This window comes from Megascapheus bottae, chromosome 6, assembly GCF_031878675.1.
Source record: "Megascapheus bottae isolate mThoBot1 chromosome 6, mThoBot2.hap1, whole genome shotgun sequence".
Taxonomy (NCBI): Eukaryota; Metazoa; Chordata; class Mammalia; order Rodentia; family Geomyidae; genus Megascapheus; species Megascapheus bottae.
Genome location: NC_143514.1, coordinates 57,885,095 through 57,905,680, shown reverse-complemented (window position 1 = coordinate 57,905,680; position 20,586 = coordinate 57,885,095).

Here is a 20,586-nt window from a genome sequence, read left to right as displayed (position 1 = left end):
GGGATAGGAGTTGGGGTGGAAGGAAACATGAAGCTGGATTAGAGGAATTTCTGTGAAGCCTGACATGACAGGGAAGGGGAAGGGGAAGGTGAGGAGAGGGATGGGGCAGAACTTGGCTGAGACCAGGTTTAAATTGAGTCAAGAGATGAGTTCCCTGAGGCTCCTTCTGCGGAAGTCTAGGGAAATGAGGACATTACCCGCTGGAGGCTGGGGCTGAGCAAGGGATGGGGACAGCCTGAACACTTTGTATATTCAGCTAGTATTGTCAGTGAGTCACCAAGAGGACCTGCGGTTCAATGCACCATTTAGATACCTGCATGGTTCCTGAGAACTACAACCAGGATGGTGGTGGTTACTGCATGCAAAAGTCGGCAAAGCAAAATGAGAGCATCCAGCAGTTCAAAAAAAATTCCCTTTGAAAACCACAAATCCTAGCCAAGCACTGTGGCTCACATCTAAAATCCTAGTCACACAGGAGGCAGAGATCAGGAGGACTGAGGTTTGAGGCTAGCCAGGGTAAAAATTCTTGAGATCCAATCTCAACCAACCACTTGGCAGTGTCGTATATGCTGGTTGTCCCAGCTATCCAGGAAGCATAAATAGCATATCACAACTCACACCAGCTGAGACAACAAAGGCAATATTTTATTTTTAAAACAATTAGAGTATAAAGGGTTGGGAACATAGCTAATATGGTAAAGCGTGTCTGCTTAGCAAGAACAAAGATCTGAGTTCAAATCCCATATCATGTCAGAAATTTCTAGAGTCCCAGTATTACATCCCCCCCATCAATATCCACATGTGGTCTTAACTACAGATGAAGCCTTGCCATCTTGAGAAAGTGATGGAGGAGGTCCCATGATAGGAAGAGTATTTCTTTGGAGGGAAGCTGGCCTGGATTCCAATCCTCATTTTTGTCCTCCGAAGCAGAGGCAAGCTCTATTGTCCAGTGAGGGACAACACAGCAATGTCACAGATACACAAAGACTGGGTGAAGGCATCTGAATGCCACCTGCCCAAGATTATTTTCTAGAATATAGAAGATGCTCTTGATAGCCAATCAAAAAAGGACAGTAAATTCAATAGAAAGACAATGCCTAGAAGGGGAAAATACAAACAGATACCAGTGCATTCAGAAAACTCCAGCTTTATTAGTAATTATGAAAAAATGTCAAGAGCAAGATCGGTGAGCTACTACTGAACTTCCACATGGGAACAGCAGAGGTCATGGCAGGATCTGGCGTGCTGTTAGGACGCCATGCTGTCATCGGAAGCAATGAACTAGATGTGCAAGAGCCTGGAGACAGCTGACACATAAAACCAAGTGAAAATGAGCACAGTCGGTGGCAGATAAAAGTATTATTTCCTCCCATGGAAGGGAAGAGATTTCACAGCTAGCCCACTAACTGAAACTAGGGAATTAATAAAGCCTGGTTTTCTTCTCCTTGTCCTTTTCTAGCTCTACGCCAACAATCCCAGTACTTTCTTGTAGGTGGAGTCTCATGGTCATTTGTATAGTTGAAATATCCTTCCAGGGGCAGTGATTCTGAGCAAGTGAAAATTGAAAGTCTTCAAGCAGAAGTCATAAAGTTCAAGGCCAGTCTGAGATATAAAGAAGACCATGCCTCGTATATAGAAGTTAGATCTAATGAAATGTGAAAGCATATATAGGGTCAGATGCATATATCCACAAACATATTAACTAAGGTATGGTACATAGGATGATACATGCAGGGGAGAATTCCAATGGTATAACTCCTTTGAACAATTAACAGTCTAACAAAATCCTCAGGAAGCTGGTATACGAGGTGTATGGGGATGAGGAAGAAGGGAAGGTCAAGGGGAGGAGAATAGATGAATGAGGAGGGGAATGAAGAGAGAACACAGAACTACCCATTCAATGCAAGCCTGTGAAAATGAAGCTAGGGATACTGAGGGGATGGTTGAGGCTAGGAGAGAATGGTGGAAGAAGTGACATTGATCAAGATGTATCATATGCATAAACGTATGGATTGAACTGTAATCCCTTTGTACTACTACTTAAGAGTATAACTAAAACAATCTTTTTTTTTTTTTGGTTATTGTTGGTCATGGGGCTTGAACTCTGGGTTGAGGCGCTGTCCCTGAGCTCTTCAGCTCAAGATTACCACCCTACCCCTTGAGCCATAGCACCGCTTCTGGTTTTCTAGTTGTTAATTGAAGATACGAGTCTCATGGACTTTCATGCTTGGGCTAGCTTTGAACCTCGATCCTCAGATCTCAGCCTCCTGAGTAGGTAGGACTACAGGCTCGAGACACCATACACGACCCCCAAATTTTTTTTAAATAGTCAGTAAAACCTTATATAGTCCCAGTGGGGCAAGGAGCTTCTATCCTCTCAATTTTATAGAGGACGAAACCAAGCAGGGGCAAAATTGAAATACCCTATTGCAAGCACTCACTGACACTGTAGACCCTGATCATTAAAACCCATTAGTTTGACTTCAGAGCGCATAGTCTTTGTGGATTTTACTGTGTGGGGGTGTGTATATGTGTGTGCATGCATGAGTTGAAATCTTTCCAAGGTAGGGAAATACTTCAGAGTCATAAAAAGATTACATTGTACCAACTATCCAGTCCTCTCTCCTTCTTTGCCTCCTGGCCACAAAGCAGTTGCTTTCCCCCTATAGTTTATGTGGTGTTGGTATCTGTCCTTCCCTTTTTGGTCTTGCTAACTAAAGGAGTCTTTTGTCTTTTCCTTTTGTTTTCTGATGGAGCCTCCTTTCCTTTCGTCTTTTGATTTTCTATTGTATCCAGTATTTCCTTTTAATTTCTTGGAGTTCATTCTCTCTCTTTTTTTTGACACCTTGAGACTAGAATTCCTTTTCAACCCAAATATTTACAGCTGTACATTTCTGAATTGTTTCAGCTTTCAGCCATTTCCCACTAGCTTTGAAGTGTAACATTTCCATTATCAGTTATTTCCATGGAGATTTGGGGGGGTGGTTCACTAGTCATTTATTTTTTAAATTTTTAATTGTAATGAATAGAAGGGTTATAGTCATATTCGCCAAGTAAAAGGTGTATTACTTCACACACATTGATACCTCTTCTCATGTTTTTGTCCCCATTTCTCTCCCCCACCCCCACCCCTCATCTTGCTTTCCCCCTTTCCTTTCCTATTTCTAATGAACGTATATACAATATACCAAATAACAAGGTAAGATACTGTGACAATGTAAGAATAACCAAGGGACAACAAAAGAGATGAGTACAATAAGAATAACAATCACACATTATATGGCTCTTGTTTCCATATCCTGGAAGTCCTTTCATTTAGCCTCATCCTATATGGCCTTATGTATCTAGGTTTTGAGATATTGTAATCCTCTGCTAGGAGAGTCCAAGGTTTGTACTAATTATTACAAATGAGGGAAACCACTGAACCTATGTTCCTCTGGGTCTGGCTTACTTCACTTAATATGATTTTTTCCAAGTCTTTCCATTTCCTTACAAATGGGGCGATGTCATTCTTTCTGATGGCAGCATAGAATTCCATTGTGTATAAATACCACATTTTGTTGATCCAATCATCTACTGAGGGGCATCTGGGTTGGTTCCATATCTTTGCTATGGTAAATAGTGCTACAATGAACATTGTTGTGCTAGTGGGTTTAGTATGTCCTTGTTTCTGGATGATTGGGTAAATGCCAAGTAGTGGAATTGCTGGGTCACAGGGGAACCTCCATACTGCTTCCATAGTAGTTGAACGAGTTTATACTCCCACTAACAGTGTTTCACTAGTCATTTATAAGTTTATTTTTTTTCTTAAAAATACTTCAAGTGCTGGCTGGGAGTTTGGCCTAGTGGTAAAGTACTTGCCTAGCATGCATGAAGACCAGGGTTCGATTCCTCAGTACCATATACATAGCAAAAGCCAGAAAGGGTACTGAGGCTCACATGGTTGAGCTCTAGTCTTAAGAAAGCTCCAGGACAGCACTCAGGACCTGAGTTCAAGCTCCAGGACTGGGAAAAAATATTTCAAGTGCTTAAGGAGCTGGTTATCTTTTTATTACTGATTTCTAAGTAGATGGCTTGGTAAGCACAAGTGTGCATACTATGGGAGTATTTTGTACTTAGAAATATATGTGATATTGATATGTTTAAGAAATTTCTAGGAAGTTTGTTGATTTTACTACATTATCAACATTTGCAAATGTTCATATACACTTTAATTATTAGAGGCAGAATTTATATAAATGCTTAGGATTGAGGTAATAGCAAGTGGCCCGGAAAGAGCCAGGAGGTAAATATTTTCAGCATGGCACATCATACAGTCCTGTCATGGCTGCTCAATACTGAAGAAGTATTACAACAGCAAAAGCAGTTACAGTCACAACTTAAATAAATGAATGTGGCTATGTTCCAATAAAACTTTATTAACAACAACAAAAACAGATGGAGGATTGAACTTAGTACACAGGCCATGGTTTGCCAATCTCTTCTTTAGATCAACTTTGTTAATGACCCCAAAACATTCTGTAACCCTAATTATCTTGATCTATCATCTCCAGAGAGAAGTAAATTTAAATCATTATTTTATAATAATGGATCTATAAACTTCTCCTTATCATTCTTCCAATTTATGCTTTATGTATTTTGAAGTTAGGTTATTAGGTACAAACAAGTTGAGAATCATTATAGATGAATAAACCCATTTATTACTATAGAATAACTAAAAAAAATCGGGGGCCTGGGAGCACAGCCTCATGGGTAGAGTGCTCACCTAGCATGAAATGATTCGGGGCCATGGGAAGGCAAAAATATTATGATGACAAGAGCAAATGGCATAGGCTACTCACCCCATAGTGGAGAGAAATCAGATGGAGAATGGAGGGGGAGGGAGCAAAAAAGAAAGAAAAAGAGAGAGGGAGAAATAGAAAGAGAGAAGGAAGCAAAGAAGAGGGAGGGAGGGAGAGAAGTAGGGAAAAGGGGAGTTGGGAGGAAGAGAGAGAGAGGCAGAGACAAAGAGAGAAGTATGTGCATAGAATAAGACACATCCTCAGTGACCTATTTCCTCTAGCCGGTCCCTACCTTCTAAAGCTTCTAGAACCTCCCAAAATAGCAACATCAGCTTGTGACCATTTTGTCAACAACTGAGACTGTGGGAGACATTTTCTATATAGTAGTATATAGACATATACTAGACATACCATATAGTAGTAAGTATTGGTGTGCATGTACATATCAAAGTATGAAAATGTAAATGTACTACTACATGGTAGGAATTTGGCAGCTCCTTTATAATCTATTGACCCATGTTGGATACATAGTCCTTTTTTGTTAGGCATGTGACAGTGTTAAGACTCTATCGATTTTCAGCTGGAGGTCCATCTTGTTCACGGAACACATGTGTTTTTTTCTGGCCTGCTCCAATGGGAATGGAGGTACTTTCCAAAAACAGTCCTCTGCTTTGTCTTCCCTGCCCAAGGACACTTTAGCTTTTTAAACCTATGATAAATACCAGAGCAGACATTTCCCAACAAAAACACTTTCTCTGAGTATTTCAACTGAAGAGTCCTTTACTCACCCCACACACTACAGGCTGAGGGGGGAGCTTTGCCCCACTCACAGCTCTGTCTTTAAGAGCTAGACTTCAGTGATTCTTCAAAAACCTTTCTCACAAGATCCTTTCTTCCAAATAATCTTTTACAGGCTAGATCTGGCTAGTACATCTGAGTCAAGGAGTTGGGTATCAAATACTTTTCTTTGTAAATTTCTGCCTCTTCATCCAGGATCCCATTTTGAAATTAAATCTTAGTGTCAATATGTCACTGTAGTAATCTTGTATATAATTGCGCATTGTACTTCTTCTCTGTAGGTTTCACTTTCAAACGTTTTTGGGATTTTTTTTGTTTGTTGGTTTGTTTTAGCTGGGTGCAGTTGCTCATGCCTATAATCCTGGCTACTCAGGAGGCTTAGATCTGACGATCTGAAGATCGTGGTTCAAAACCAGCCTAGGCACTAAAGAACGTACAACTTTTACCTCCAATTAACCACCAGAAAACCAGAAGTGGTGCTGTGGCTCAAGGGGTAAGGTGGTAGCCTTGAGCTGAAGAGCTTAGGGATAGCACTCTGGCCCAGACTTCAAGTCTCACAACCAACCAAAAAAAAAAGGGGGGGGGGTTTGTTGTTGTTGTTTAGTTTTGTTTTGTTTTTTGAGACTTTTAGGTCTCACTGTGTAGCTCCAGATGATCTGGAACTCAGTATTATAGCTCATGCTGGCCGTGAACTCATGATCCTCTTGCCCTTGTTGAAGTTATAGGTGTACACCATTGTGCCTGGGTTAACCTTACCATTTTTAAACGCACATAAAGTCTAAAGTTAGCTTATTCTTCAGAATATTACCCAAAACTTTTCTCTATAAGGCTATCATTGCTCAATATTTAATCTCTACCTGGTTCCATGCTTTCAAATTTTAAAAGTGAATGATTGTTTATGTTCAGTTACATGTTTACCATAAATTCTCTCTTTTTTCTTGGTGGCTTGAACTTCCTCCTTCCTGAAGTTCATTCTGTACCGTGGCTAAGTTTGTCCTTATTCTTGAATGATAGGTTAGCAAGGCATAATATTCTATATTTAGTTATTTTCTCTCAGCAACTGAAAGAAAACCGAAGTATAATTCCATGGGAATATGGAAATTGGGTTTCTATTATGATAGCTATATCAGTCTTACCATTTTTCTTTTACCAAAAGTTAGTTTCTCTTCTGTTATTTTGATATTATTGTCTTCAATATTCTACACTGTCATCACAATGTAAATAGTAAAGTTTCACTTATTCTGTTTGGGTTCACTGCGATTCCTTTGTAGATGGCTTTGGTTACAAAAATTCCCAAGAAGGATTCATTTTTACATTGCATCTTCTCCATTCTCTCAAATCTATATGAGGAATTATTCCAGATTTTCTAGAATTTTCCCTTTTTCTTCCTATGTTCATCTCTGAGCTTTTCATCTTATTGCTTTGATCATTTCTTCAGTTCTACCTTCTGATTCATAGCAACTTTTCCATCTATGGCTTTTTAACATCAATATCTACTGGCTACACTTAATTAAATTTACTAAGTATACCCAGATACAAAGCACTGATTTAGCTTCTAGGAAAATGGGGTAACTCCCCTCCCAATAATGAGGATGTATTCAAAACCAAAAATGGGCACTGAACAAAATGAATGATTGCCTCATTGTATTAGAAAATGAAAACACAAAGAAGGTAGAACTTGGATAAGGGCAATTGCTTTGGATGAGTTCTCCATTTTTTTTCAGCATTTACGTTCATGGAAGGTCATAATACTTAAGAGGCAGTTAAAATCCTAATTGTGGCAATAAGAGGAAATGAGTGGAGAAGCACAGAAAAGGTCCAGCAACATCAATCCAAATCTCATGTAAAATTTTACCCAGATCTCTATACCCTGAGTATTGCATCTGGAGATCAAATTCCTAGAAGCTTTGCTGAGAATGAAGAAATGGACTGATACTTAAACTGCTGCCCAAGAGATTATATTTTGGGGAACCCGTAAGTTAATTGCCTATTGAAATAAACAAAATCAATATACCATTAGAAGAATATGAAAAAACCCAGAGTCACTATTACAAAACATGATCCATGTCCAAGATTCTTGACATGTTTGTTCAACATTATTCACAGAATGCAGTAGCATCGTGGCACTCAGTCAGAAAGTTTGTGAGTTCAAGGCCCTTTTGAGCTACACAGCAAGACCCTATCTCAAAAACAAAATAAAATGAAACGTGATCCCATAGGAAGATAATTATCAGAATTCAAAATGTTGGCCAGTCTTACTGGGGTAAAATGGTAACTTGTGGTTGTTTTGATTTGTATTTCCTTTATGGCCAGGGATGGTGAGCATTTACCATCCCTGTTTTTAGCTCCCTAACCCAGGGAGAGAATGAGAGAACACATGATAAAATGCCAGAAGAGATGTACTTATTACTTGATGTATGGACAGGTAACCCTCCTGTATATCACCTCTAAAATGACAACAAAGTAAATTAGAAAATGTATCACAGACCAAAAAAAAATAAATGAAATAAATAACAAGATAATAGAATTAACAGAGACAAATTTAAAAGTAGTTATTGCAACTCTGTTCCATGATCTAACTATTCAAGGAAAACAAACTGATAGCATGTAAGAAGACAGAACACAGCAGAGAAATATGAGCAACACAAAGAGAAATAAATGAAAATTCTAGGATTACAGAACACAATCTATGATAAAAATTCAACGAATAAGCTTAGTAGAAAAAGAGAAATGACAGAAGAAAGGGACATTGAACTTAAAGGTAGACTAGTAGAAATGATTTAATCCCAAGAACAGGGAAAACTCAAGCCCCCATTCATTCCTATTCGTGGCCAGTTACTTACTCCTGTCTGCCCTCTACCTCCTTCTACCCCTCTCCTGAGCACAGCCCTTCTAGTGGTGACTCAGGAGGGAGCAGAGGAATTCTGCCTGGGTTGCACATTCCTTCCCAGCCCTGGGAGGGCAACAAAGAAGCTCAATGAGCATGGAGTGTGTAGGCGAGGGGAGACAGTGGCTTTTGTCCTGCCTTAGGGAGTGACTAGAGTAGGAATACTGGGTTTCTAAGCATGGCTCACTGGGAGGGCACTAGGACACAGTGAGTTCACGTCCACAACACAAAAACACTGAGATAAAGTATTTTAACAATCCGTTTCTTTCTGTCCTGGCACACGCAGTGTGGCTACTCTCTATTTCACATGCTTCTGACTGCATATGTCTCATGTTTTTTGTTCTGTTTTGTTTTTTTCTCAAAAGGACCCTAGACTCTGAGGTCCATATCATCTTTTCCTGGATTCTTGTACATAGGCATCCCTTTACTTTTCACTAACTTCCTCTTCCTTTAGCAAGGTGCTATCTCTCATTTGGAATCTAATAGTAGCCCTCTAGCTAAGAAAGATAATAGTTGCTCTTAGCTGAGAACAGAATTGCATAGTTCATGCTCCATGTGGCTTAGAACTGAGCCAGACATTTTCCTTTGGCTTCCACCAGACAATTGATGATCACAATGCCCAATCTCCAGTGGAAACACCCTCAGAGGTCTAAGCTACTGTGACAACAGGAAAAGACATCTTTGTACTTGGTCTACCTGCTGCTTCCTATGAACTCAAGAAATACTACCACACAGAAGTAGGACTCAGAGTCACCGTATTGTGGTTAATCTTGATAACCCATTTAAGAGTGGGTTGCGATGTACCCAGGAGATGAGTAAAACTCCTCTGGGCGTGTCTCTGAGGGAAAGACCCACCATGAATGTGCATAGTGTCATCTTATAGACTGAGGACAATACGGCATCAAAGGGCAAAAGGAAAAGACTCCCTGGCACAGGCATTCTTTTTCTTTCTGTTTTCTGGCTGTGATGACTTGGGCTGATCTGCTCCATTGCACTGCGAATAAGCCGAAGTAAACCCTTCCTCTTCTTAAGTTGTTTGTGTCAAGTATTTTGGTACTACTATACTAGCTGATTAACATATTAGATTTAAAGTGCCTTCCACGTCATTGTTCAAGTAGTCCTCACTGCTGTCTTCTGGACGGCCCCATGGGCCCATGGACAGTCCCACCACCACTAAGAGAGTGGCAGGCTCATGCCTGGAATTCTAGCTCCTCATGAGGCTGAAGCCTGGAGGACTGCATTTTGAACCCAGAAAAGTCTGACAGATGCCTATTCCAATTTATCAGCAAAATGCTGGACTGGAGGTGTGGCTCAAGTGATGAAGTATCAGCCATGAGCAAACCAGGCACACAACCATTAGATCTCTGAGCTCAAGCTCCAATATTTTACACACACACACACACACACACGCACACACACACGACAAAAAGGTAGGCCACAGTATTACAAACACCCTAAAACTACAGAACTGCCCCGAGCACTTCCCGGCACCATGCTGCTGTGACCCCTAGCTCTGGGATAGGATTGACCTGAGGACTTCTTGCTCATCTGTAAGGTTGTCTTTTTTCTCTTGTAGAATCGGTGAGCCATCCGCAGTCCGTACTCTTTTACCAACGTTTTATGAGGCTCGTACCTCTTTTGTGCAATCACTTTCCTTGTTCTCTGTTAGAGAAGTGAGGAATTAAGAATCATTTTACCATGGGCAGAGGCTGTGAGAAATTTAGAAACCAGGAGATAAGGATTTTTGGTTTGGCAGCCACATTGTTCAGGGGTCCCAGAATCCTTGCCAAGGGTCTGAGTACTTTGGCCCATGAAGAATGTAGAACTGCACTATGGTTCATCTCATGAGACAGTCAAGCTGGGACGTTAGAGAAGACACAGGGAGAAGGCCACCAGGCACTGGCCAGGGACTTAACCACTTATGGATATAACGTATTCAGTATGATGTCAGCTCATACTACCATCTGCATTTCACAAAGAGGGAGTATAACCTCTGAAATTGCTCGTCTTTCAAAATCCAGTTCAGGGGCATAAATGGACAAAACATTTGGCATGGCAATAAATATTAGGGCCTTATATTCCCTCTGATCCAGTAATACATTCCTAGGAACTTACATTCAAATGAGAAACTCACAGATGGGCCCAAAGTGCATATTATTCATTCTAACACTGATGGCTGATTTTCTTATTAATGATCATTGACAACAGCAAAAAATAAGGATTATCTGAAATGATCAGTTGGGGAGATGGCTAAGTAAATGGTGGTAGAATACCAATTATATAGCTACTAAATTGAAAGTAAAATGGAGAAAAGTTTGTACTATATCAAGAGGAAAAATAAGAGAATCTAGAACTATAAATATAGTAAAGATCTTGGGTGCTGGTGGCTTACACCTGAAATCCTAGCTACTTAGGAAGCTGAGATCTGAGGCTCATGGTTCACAGTCGTCCTAAGCAGGAAAGCCTATGAGACTCTTATCTCTAATTAACCACCAAAAAAAGCTGGCAGAAGAATTATGGCTCAGTTGGTAGAGCACTAATCCTGAGCAAAAAACTCAGGGATAGTGCTCAAGCCCAGAGTTCCAGTCCCAGGACTAATACACACACACACACACATACACACACACACTATATATATATATATATATATACATACATACATGCTTACATACTCAGAGGAAAAACACTGAGAAGAAACATATGAAACATTTGTTAGGTGATTTGTTAGGTGTTAGGACAATGACCATTTATTCATCTTTATATATGTACATCTTTCATGTAATACATCATTCTAGATTGATTGGTTTTTACGTTATTCCAAAGTATCACTGAAGTTCAAGGTAAGATGCCTGGGCATTGCAGGGAAGGGGGTGGGCTGTGGGGCAGGGGGAACAGGGCTGGCTCAGGCTCGATGATCTCCTTCCTTATCCCATTCCCATCCTTGGCTGAATACTGGGCTATGTTTGGAAAAAGAGACCAGCAGCAACGGATTGATAGGCGTTACTGATCTAGATCATTAATAAATGAATTAAATACTCCAGCAATTAACTTAAGCTAAGAGAAACAAATTATAGCACACAACATGCTTGTAGTTGTCTGACTGTTTTTAAAGACTCAAAAATTTGGAAATTTCTCTTGGAATTTCCTCATTTGGAGGAAAATAACAAAATCGCCTATCATGTAGAGACTATGGGAGGCTTGGGTGACTTCATGCAGACTCAATTTTCAAAAAAGCCTGGCCCAGAATTAGAGTTCAGCAAATTTACTATTACTGCTACTACTACTATATTTATCATCATCACCATCAACATCATCATCATCATCATCATCATTGATAAAAACAATTTGTTTGGGGAGTCCTGAGGAGAGCTGTGCGAGAGGCTTGTTACTGACCTGCATCGACCTGTTTTTCTCCAGTTCCGGGTGTATAGCCAAGTGACAGCCCACACCTAAGTCCATTCACAGAAAATGCCTTCACTGAAGGAAACTGGATTAGCCTAGGTCACAGTTCCTGCCCAGAGTAGTCTATCAGTAATGATCCCCTTTGCCACTGGGTGGGACAACTCTGAAGACCTTTTCAGCTCCAGCCCTGGGGAGAGATGAATCAGGTCTCTGTGGCAATTGCATCGCAGCCCACCTTTGTTCTTTGCAAACTGCCACTTGCACCAGGTCTATGGCCATTTTGGCAGAATCTGGCCTGCGACAGGCAGAAGGTGAGTTGATTGGCTCTTCCAGGAAGCTGCAGCCTCCGTACCTACGTGACTCATACCCCTCACTTCATTCATATGCTCTGCCTTAGAGAGATCGTCTTAGCTTCTAGCTCACAATCCTCAGCCGAAAGCAAACCCTAGCCCAATTCCCCATTCCATCTCCTTATGCGTATCTAAAATTCTCTTGCTCTTTGTTTTCTCCTTTGCTGACTTTTTTCTTGTGTGTTCACCTACCAGATGTAAACTCCAAAGGACAGATTCCTTGCTGTATCTCCCAATCCCAATGAGCATACTGCACAGAATAAGCTCTTAGGAAATATTTGTTGAAAGAATAAATGAATGAGAAGATGTACATATACATATACCAGGAGCACTTACTCGAGAGGGAGAGACCCTCATTTGTGTCTCTGTTTATTTCATTAATCAGGTAAGCCACTGGACCTCCCTCCACCCTAACTTTGCCATCATTAAATGAGGTAACTGAATGATCACTAGAAAATAATTTTGGAGACAGAGTCTCCAGGACTTGAACTCATGATCCTCCTGCCTTTGCCTCACTGAGTTGCACACACTGATGTGTGTGCCATCATATCAGGTTCTTTACTAGGAATTCTGACAGCTCTCACATCCTACAATTTGACATAGTTACTCAACTTGAAATGGTTCTGTTTATGAACTACATAGGAATCAGATATTCCTCTGCTAAAAAGGAGCTTCTCAGGATATTTCACAATATCTAATGACTAGAGCCTCTCAGATGCCATTTTCAAAATTAAATCAAAGCTTGAGAAACTTTCCTGGGAAACTCCAAACTTAAGGATGTGCTCAGTCAATGTAGAGGCCACTGAAGCTTTGGAGACTCATGAAATTACCATTCCCCTCTTTCATCAATAACAAAAATGTTCAGTCTTTTTCTTGCATCCTGTAGATAAGGAAAATGAAACACTATTAAGGTTCCCTGAGCATCAGACATGAACCTTTTCTCATGGAGCCCTGAGAACGTCTGATCTGGCAAGGAGGTCAAGGGATGCTGGGTCTAAGCAGATACTCAGTAAATGCAGGCAGCAATCTGGGCAGGTGCTCTAATCAGCCAAGTTAAGACATGAAAGGTGAACAACTCCGTTTGACATCCTACAGCTGACAAGCAATGGAGCTAGGGTTTGAGCCTGGACAATCAGACTCTAGGGCTTTCCATTGAGCCCCATATAATCTGTTACCCATTAGAGATGGGAATTCCATCCTAGAGAAGGTCATCATTCTATCCTCAACTAGAGAAGATATCTGGGCTATAGCCAAGTATTTCTGTATTAACATTTTGTCACAGGACAAAATACTTGAGTTCAACAACTTACAGGGAGAAAGGTTAATGTTTAGACTCACAGTTGCTGAGGTTTCAGTCCACGATTGACAATCCCAGAGGCTTTGGGCCTGTGGTAATACAATACTGCATCATGGTAGAAGCACATACCAAAGGAGGCTCTTCACCTCATGGCAGCTAGGAAATGAGAAAGAGGGAGGAAAAGGCTAAAGTCCTAGCCCTTCCTTCAAGTGACCTAACTTCCTTCCATAAGGCCCTGCCTCCTAAAGGCCCCATCACCTCTCACAAGCTCCACAGATCACTGACCAAGCCTTTAACACGTAGTCCTCTGGAGGATATCCAAGATCCAAACGTAGCACCTTCCAACTAAGTCACTCAAGCTGTCTCCTTAACTGCAGGTTCTAAATCAGAGAAGCTGGGATCTGTAGTTAAACTGTTTCCAGGTGGTGCTGAGACTGAGTGAATGTATATGAGGTCACTAACAAGAAATGACAGAGGGAGCTGAGAGCATAGCCTATTGGTAGAGTGCCTGTCTAGCATGGATGAAGCCCTGTGTTCAATTCCTCAGTACCATATACATGGAAAAAGCCACAAGTGGTGCTGTGTCTCAAATGGTAGAGCTCTAGCCCAAGGACATTTCCTAGAACCTGAGTTCAAACCCCAGAACTAGCAAAAAAAATAAAAAATAAAAATAAAAAAAATAAAAGAGGAAAGGACAGAGGAAGGAAAGAAGGAATTCTAGAGGCATGTCTTCACTCCAGTCCTTGTAAACCGGCAATTAAATATCTCTTCTCCAGGACTCAACATTCTTGTCCATGAAATGGACACGACTCCACCTATTGTTCCGGTCACCTGGGCGAATGCTGGTGCTAAGTCAGACAGTGTGTTGAAAGCATATTACAAACCAGGAAACTGATTCATAATGAGGAAACAGGAATTCACTTGTCCAGTGTCTATTTCCCTCTCAGACAAGAAGCTTTTTGGGGTGTCTCGCACAGTGTACATGGCACATAGCAGGCAGACAGTCACTGTTCAAAGTGCCAAGCAGCTGTGCACTGGTGACTCATGCCTATGATCCTAGCTATTCAGGAGACTGACATCTGAGGATTGCAGTTGGCAGCCAGTCCAGACAGGAATATCTGAGACTTTTATCTCTAATTTAACCAGCCCCAAATATTTTCCAGAAGTAGAGATGTGGCTCAAGTGGTAAGAGTACCAGCTTTGAGAGAAAAAGCCAACAGACAACACACAGGCCCTGCATTCAAGCCACAGCACTGGCACACACACCGCACATCATCATCATCATCATCATTATCATCATCGGTGGCGGCAGCAGCAGCAAATGAAATAAATTGCAAAGTGCCAAGCACGTCAAAGGTTATGTGATATAACTCACAAGAACCTCTGACTCCCATTTTCTAGATAAGGAAACTGAGACATTATGCTCAAACCAATCAAGCAGTAAGTATGGACCTTGGATTCTTCAATGAGATTTACCTAGTCTCCAAAGTAATATTGCTTTTCCCACTCTGCCTGTTATGCCTCCAGCTTAGAGGCTTGGCTGAGCTTGCCAAATGGATCTGGGATTTGCTTCTGTAGCTGTCACTTGGGCAATGACTTCCAACCCCTTCTAAGAATAAATGAGGGCCTTGAGCTGTGGGTGGTCTGGGGATAGATCCTGCAAATGAAGCCAGAGCTTTCCGGTTTAGAGGTAGAAGAAGGCCCAGAGCCAACAATCTAGCTGAAATAAACTCTCCAAATATTCTTCAATGATAAGCCAAGTCAAGGGATTCCTAGCCTCAAGCCACCAAAAGCCAATGACCAGAATGGGTATGCGCAGCCAGCTAGAGAGGAAGAAGTACAGCAGTGTCCATCACGGTCCCCAGATGGCTTTGCTGACTTCAGTACTTTGCTCTTAACACTGATTTATGGTTCCAGCCTTGGCAGGAAGCTCGGAGGTCATGGAGTCCAGCTTCCCACCCACTGCAAAGCCACATGGGAAAGTTGGTTTTGAGGTCTGGATGCAAATGGCCCTGTCTGGACATCTAAAAACTGTACCTCCTTCTCTTACTCTATGTGTGGAGTCTAGGTCTGCACTCTGAGTTCTAGTCACCATTTATTTATATTCATTTGACTTATAATCCAGCTCCTCACTCAGACTGCTCACAGCTTCCAGAGGTGCAACTCCATGGGACAGAACTGGGGAGAAGCACACAGCCCCTCCACCACAGTCCATGCCTCTTCTTTGTTCCTAAAGGGCTTCGACTATCCCCACGCCACCCCACCCCCAAGCTCAGGCTGTGCCCTTATTTAGAAATAGGAAATAGGATCTTTGTGGATATAATGGGTAAGACAAGGTCACAGTGGAGTAGGGCTGAGCCCAGATCCAATGTGACCTGTGTCCTTATACTGTGAGGAGACATGTATAGAAGAGTCCATGTGCCCACATAGGAATTGCTAGAGCCCTGGGGAGCAAAGGATCAGTAAGGCTAGCTAGCATCGACCAGTAGCCAGTAAGAGGAATGGAGGGACTTCCCTGGTGTGGCTAGAAGGAACATAGCTTCACCAGCACCTTGATTTCAGACTTGTCTTCTACAAATGCTACAGGGTTTTAATCAGCCCTAATTTGTGATCGTTTGCTACAGCAGCCTAGGAAACCACTCCAGGTCTCAGCTCTCAACTTTCCTTGAAGACATCCTGCATCTTGGGGCTCCTTAGAATATACTGTTACACGAAGTGACCCCTATTCAGCCAGTAAGATCTCCAGGCACACCATCGCTGGTTGGGTCCATGGGGGATACCTTGCACTGGGATGGGGGTGAGGACAGACATGCTAGGCTGACTACCCAAGAAAGAGGAAGAGGCGTGGAGGAAATTCAGTAAACCCCACAGCTTTCCTTTCAATTCCTGGAACAATCTCAGAAGGTTCCCAGGGAGCAACAAGCCCTAGGCCATCCTGTCAGTAAACGCCAGAGTGGTATGGCTTACTTTATTAACTTACTAAATCAAAGGGTTGTTAAAGTCTCTGCCCAGTAATAAAATGAGAGGAGGAGGTAAATCACCCCCTAGTTAGTGGATATAGCCTCCAGGGGCCAAGGAAGGACATAGAGCTAGCCCAGTATTGCCACTTACCAACTTGCCATTTCCTCTACCTGTGTTTGTGCCACTCGGCCCACCTGTCCACACACCAGCCTGCAGAGGAAGGCTGTATCACAAGTTAGTGCAGGTGTACTGTTATTAAAAGCACACCCAGAATTTCCCTCTTCCCAGTGTTCCCACCCAACTCCAGCAGGATCTGATCAAAGAAACAGAACACCTAGAAATTCAGGTTTATCAAATCAATTCTTTTGTTCAAAGCTCTACCACTTGTCTACCACAGCTCGACTTTTTGATGGTGAATCAGAGTCTCATGGACTTTCCTGCTCAGGCTAGCTGCAAACAAACTATGATCCTCAGGTCTCAGCCCCCAAGTATGTATAAGCCACCAGGGCCCCCCTCAAAGCAATCCTTGAGGAAGCAGCTAACAATGAATATTTACACATTAACATGAAAAGATGCAGTACCCCAGTGCCTCATATTATACAATATTTAGGATTCCAGTGTGCGCCAACATTGTTCTCTGGCCCATTGAGCCACGAGTTGCCCTGTTCACTGCCCTCTGCCCACTGTTGGGGGTGAGGTGGACTTCTCAGGACTTTCTTCCATTGTGTTATTTTAATTATTACTTCATTATTATTATAAAAGTGGTGTACAGAGGCATTACAATTACATGAATCAGGCAATGAGTCCATTTCTTTTCATACAGCGTCTTCCCTTCTCTTACTCTCCCAGTCCCTCCCTCCCATCTCCACCCACAGGTTGTATAGTTCCCTTTTGCCAGTGTCCAATGAGATCCACTGCTGTACTTTTTCACCATTTTTCCCTCAAGCTCTGTGTCCTCCTCTCCCCCTCCAGAAGACATACATGTGAATTATTCTTATTGCATTATTTTTATGTTGTAGTGGAGTTGTTTGCAGTGCTGGTGGTGCTGGCAGTTCTGGAATCCAGGGCTTCCTGCACACCAGTCCTTCCTCACCTGCTATCTTCAAATAATAGGATCAGGGACACACTGTGTGCTGTTCTTCCCCCAAATCGGTAGAAAGATGGGTTTAAACATGTTGCTTTCCTTCACACAGTATGAACAAGTCCACCTCCCACAGAGCCTCAGTTTCCTCATGTGTGAATCACAGCCTCGATGGGAACTCTCCTCTAGGACCCATTAGGATCAGTATCTAACATGCTAAAGAGTCGATACATTCTAAATACTCCTTTAATGTTTGTTGTTAATGATTATCGTGATGATCCTGTGTCTAGAGCATGTCTGAGCACTCCAGAAACACTAAGGACTATGATTATTTCTAAAGTATTTTCAAACAAAGCCAGGATCCCAGTGTCATAAAAATGTATTACTAAAAGGCTATTAATTGCAAGGCTTTGATGGCTCATACATGTAATACTGGCTACTCAGGAGGTGGAGATCTGAGATCTGATGCAAAGATAGCCCAGGCAAGAAAGTACATGAGATTCTTAACTCCAGTTAATCAGCAAAAGAACTAGAAGTAGAGCTGTGCATAAACAAACTAAGAGACAGTGCCCAGGTCAAGTTCAAGCTCTGGAATGACACACACATAGGTTACTGATAATATATGCAGCTTTTTGACATTCAAGTGACATTCCTGGTACCCAAGGATACCCAGGAGAACCTGAACCTGAATCCTTGCCTATGCTACAAGCAAGACCCACAAAGGATCCACACTGTCATGCAGAACCAAGTTCCATGTTCCTGGCCCTCCTAAAGTAAAGGCTCTATCTCTGTGGCAGTGCCGTACTTGCCTCCAGGATGCCCTTTCCATCCTTCCCTGCCTTTGCAGGTCATCCATGCCTTCGGGGTGACTTGGTGGGAAGAGCTCCATGTGACCCTGCAACATCATTTTTGCCTCCCAACCCTACACTCACTTTGAACCTCAAAGAAGGAACCCAGGGTAAGTTCATATTCCTTCCTGGGAGAAAAAGAGCAAGGAGACGGGAAAGGGGCCTTCCTTCTTATCTCATCCTCACACAGGAAGCTCTTCTCTTTTGCTTCCGAGATTTGCCAGTCAAGAGGCAACTTCAGCCCTGTTTTCTTGCTAGGAAGATAGGAAAGCACTGGGATCATCAGCCTTCTCACTGGCCATGAGATCTGCAGCTGAGATTTGTCCATCTGGCACTGACAGGGATGACCTTAGGTCATCTCAGTCTCGGTAGCTTTCCACAATGGGGCTTTGTTGTGGAGAGTCATTTTTTGTTTCAAATTAAGGCTTTTGTTTGGTTTTCTGGTTTTCTTTTTCTACATGCAAAAGCAACTCACCCTGGACATGATTTCTGGGAGGACACACACCTGCATCATCTCTCCCCATGCCCCAAACTCTTCTGCTTCCTCCTGATGAAACACAGTGCCCACGGTACACAGCCAGTCCCCAAACTCGACGGCATATGTGCCGCCGTTCCAGATGACTGCATGGATTCGCTCCATAGCACATTGTTAAAGTGATAATTAGCGATAGACTTGTTATGAATATTCCAAATAACATTTCTCTCTACCACAGTTGATGGAGACAAAGGGTACTGCAGGAAATGTAAGAGGCAATGGAGGTGTGTCCGTGTGTGTGTGTGTGTGTGTGTGTGTGTGTGTGTGTGTGTGTGTAGAAGCACAGGGAAGGTAGCCTAAGGAACACAAACTCCAAGAAAGGAGAAGCTCAGTTCTGGAAGCCATTCTTCCATTGCCCTGTTCAACAGCAGCAAAGAATGCTAAAGACTGGAGATTTAAGCAAACGTAAAACAAAAGAGAAAGAGTGATGAAGGAAAAGAGTTACTCCAATCAAGCCAATTTGTCTTTTGAGAGTGGAAAGAAGGCTGCTCCCCACAAAAGGAAGGTCCCCAAGCTTCCTAGGCCTCCCTCTACCCCCACAGTCTCCTCCACACAATCTGAGGTTGAACTCCCAGTGAGACAGTGTGATGCCATTCTGATCAGACCCTCCCTCTCCTCTACTGCCTCACTCATCAGGACAGAGAAGGGCTCCATCTCTCTCCCCATTGCTCATCAGGAGAGAGGAAGGCTCCAGTGCCCACACTGAAGACAGAAGGAGGAGAGACAATGTTGGAGTCCACAAGGTACAGCGAATGAGCCCTGACCCACCCCAGCCACCTCCTTTGCAGATGGAGAAGGGATTGGCCAGGGGACCCATTGGGGCAAAGCAACTCTCTCCCACCTAAAGGGGAACAATATGGTAAAGCCAGCAAGCACTTTTCTCTAAAGGTGATTCTGCAGATAGAGCCAGGCTCTTCAAGCACAGAGTCTTCTGCAGGTACAAGCCCCCCCCCCCCAAACTCCCTCATTGTCACTAGATGTCACCGTGCCTGCTCACATGGTCATAGTGCCTGAAAACCACAGGGTTGAGGGCAACCCTCAAACCAGATAAGCACACTCTTCATTTTCTAAATGAAGAAACAGCACCAGAGAGGTGGAATCCAACAGAAAATGCTCAATTGCCAGTCATGAGAAAGGTTTAAACTCCAAGACCCCTACATCCTTATCTTATCCTCCTATGTGATGCTGATGATGCCAGCTTCTTTGCTTATTTGAACTAAACTAACATTCAAATCCCAGAGTAAAATTAAGTCCCCAAACCTCAAGCCTTCCTTGAAAATCAATAGGAGTGGTTTAGTGCTAGGTGTCAGTGGCTCACACCTATAATCCAGTCTACCCAGGAGGCTGAGAGCTGAGGATTGTGGTTCAAAGCCAGCCCAGGCAGGAAAGTCCATGAGACAATTATCTCCAATTAACCAGTAGAAAGCTGGAGGTGGTGCTGTAGCTCAAGAGGTAGAGTACCAGCCTTGAGCAGAAAAGCTTAGATACAGTGCTCAGGCCCCCAACTTCAAGCCCCAGTACTAGTACAAATAACAACAAAAAGAATCTCCTAAAGGATTGTTTAGGCTAACCTTAGAATGTCTGCTAGCAATACTGTCATATCTTCTATTAAAAACCTCATATGTTTTACACATATATGGTTTCAT